This window comes from Amia ocellicauda, chromosome 6 (assembly GCF_036373705.1).
Source record: "Amia ocellicauda isolate fAmiCal2 chromosome 6, fAmiCal2.hap1, whole genome shotgun sequence".
NCBI lineage: Eukaryota > Metazoa > Chordata > Actinopteri > Amiiformes > Amiidae > Amia > Amia ocellicauda.
In genome coordinates, this window is record NC_089855.1 from 41,233,434 (window position 1) to 41,236,254 (window position 2,821).

At 39.0% G+C, this 2,821-nt stretch overlaps 1 non-coding gene across 1 annotated transcript; it reads right to left on the reverse strand.

Moving 5' to 3' along the window:
• Window positions 1-2,706: 2,706 nt before the first annotated feature.
• Window positions 2,707-2,821, reverse strand: LOC136751937 (U5 spliceosomal RNA). The gene has a single exon (XR_010817123.1). It is a non-coding gene; the product is annotated as a U5 spliceosomal RNA (small nuclear RNA).

Sequence of the window (2,821 nt, forward strand, 5' to 3'; positions counted from 1 at the left end):
CAGGTATTTTATGCTATGCACCAATAACCAAATATTTTCTAAAATAAGACTATAATATGTCACTATACTGTTTACATTCTCCTGCTATGGGTTTTACATCAGGCTGTCACTCAGGGCTGCACCAGAGTGCTGCTCCTGTGGATTCCAGCCTTTAGTTTTCCTTTAATTTGACTTTACAGAATTTGTCCATAATATGATTTTTAACAAACAAATTATTGTTCTTCTGAGTCTTAGAGGACACCATTACTATTTATTTACTTTATTAGTATTATTAATCTATGTATTTAGTGTATGTTTTGTATTACTTTAACATTATTCTAATGATAGATTATTCATTTCTAATTTCTGATGCTTTATGCACTATGTATACAGTTATATGTCTAAATCCTCATTAATCTGTTGTTAAAACATCAATAACTGCGTAATTGTAAATATAATTCAGAAATTATTGGTTACTTCCCTTCTCAGTCTTATTCTGGACTATGCACAATATTAAAAATACAAAGCGTGCAAAACAGACATTTACCTTACATAACCTTCAGACTATATATATACATAAACACACAAAGCACATACAGATTGACATCCAAAGATAATTCAGATATTAGATTAGTGGCGTGTTTTGTTGACCCTGCAGTGTCTCAAACAGCCCTTAGCATTTATTAATTTGTTATATTGTTATTATTAAAAATCAGATGTAAAATAATCTTTGAAATACACTACTTTGGTGTTTTCTTGATCTATTATGATCAATTTCTTCTCTAAATTCTTATTATTCAGACAAAGAATTATAGAAACTTTGTCGTTTTTTTATCTTGCCTTTACCATTTTAAGTTTAACAATTAAAACTTGTAGGAATTCACATACAGACACTTATTTAACGCCATTATGCCAATCCTATCTTTGCCAACGATGGGGCTATATTGCTGGACCTCTGGTTCCGTCTGGTTATTGACTGCAACTGACTCTGGCCCTGGTGTACAAGGGTTTCCTTGCTTAACCTGGGGCTCAGCAGGCCTCGTCGTACCTTTCGGTTCCCCACAGATCTGTCTTACCTGGAGTTCACCCTACTGTGATCCTCCGCTGTACAGTCAACCTTTCTGTTTGTTTTACCTCTACCTCTCCACAGGTTCTCTTTAAATTACAATCTGAGAGCCTCACAAAATCCCGAGATCAAAATTAAATATACAGGGTGGTCATTTTTAAAGCTACTCACCCATATTTTGGTCCCGGGAGTGGAGGCAAGTTCAGATCCTCGTTCGTTATGCCAAGTTGTAGAACCGTGTCAGAAATAACTAGAGAAGTCATGGAGATAATGCAAACAGAACATCAATCGAGCTGCTCGGAAGCCCCACGTCAGGAATAACTCCTTCAGTGAGGCTTAATGTTTACAAACATGAGTATAACTTTATAGGAAAAATGACATAACATCTTATGGACGTTCATCCAATCAGAAGATACAGGTCTGGGTCCGTTTTACGATCTGTCCTCCCGTGAAGAGGTGATGGATCCAAAGCAGATGTCCGTCTTTGATGTGCACTAGGAAGATGCGATCCCACGGTCGTCATTTACCTAGTGTCAATCGCCCATTAACAGAAACAATTCCTGCCTATCTGGAGAAACGGTTAAGTCATAAACAAATTTACAGCAGACATCTGTAGGCTATTTCGGCACTGTGTAATCTTTCATTACTGACAGGAGTTTCTAACAAACCGACCTTGTTGACCCTTTACTTGTCCTGCTAAATCTAATCTGCTCAGCCTGTATACAAAACTACTTCTAATGCTAGTATTAATATAAAACATTATATTATTATCGCAAAACACATTCTTCAACGTCCTATACAGAGTCTCCAAAAGCTATCAGACTTTAGCAGCTGGTGTATGAACACACATACGATTATACAGCATTTCTTGCAGCTTCGCAAGACCTAATTTTAAAAGTTGTTGGTAAATTAGATAATTAGTTAGGACCCTCTATTTGCATTTGATCCCCTCTTTAATTGCTTAAATAAAGTTTTACTTACATTTTATTGACCAAACCACTGCATAGGACACATCTGTAACATGAATGCTACTGATTGGCACATACATTGAAAACTACGGAGAATTTAGACAAATCCTATTTTCACTTCATAAATAATCTTAAAACGTTTCCAACCAAGGCAAACCCCAATTGAAATACGTTCATAAACATTTTTGGTAAACAAGAAGAGAGATTGTTACATATGTTCCCTATGATGCATCTACAGAGCGAGAGAGAGAGACAGAGAAAACTGTTTGTCATGCCAATAAAGCACCCTTGAATTGAATTGAATTGAATTGAATTGAGAGACAGAGACAGACAGACAGACAGACAGACAGACACTAGCACAACCTCCCACCCACTCACACACACACACACTATCTCTCTCTCTCACATACACAAACAGCCAGCAAGACACACAGAGCCAGCCAACTCAGCGATGACATCACTAACCTCTCTCTGAGCTGACTGCTATGACATCACAGAGCACGTGCATTCCGTTGCTTGCCGTCTGTCAACCACTCAGTCACTGCCAGCCAGACTGCCTGGCTGGCTGGATGGGGGGGCTGTTTGCTGCTGCTGCTGCGTACCTTAGCAAGCTTATTTGCTTGACCGGTCTTCCTCCTCCTCCGCCCACATGCCCACCTATGCCCGATCTGCTGTTCACCTGGATCACAGCTCCGCCCCAACAAGGCAGAGCCTCCCAAGAATGGTACAAACTCATCCACGTTCCCCTCCATGGAAAGCTTTAGCAAAAGGCAAAAGCATTATAAGTAATGAAGAGGAACCCGAGTCC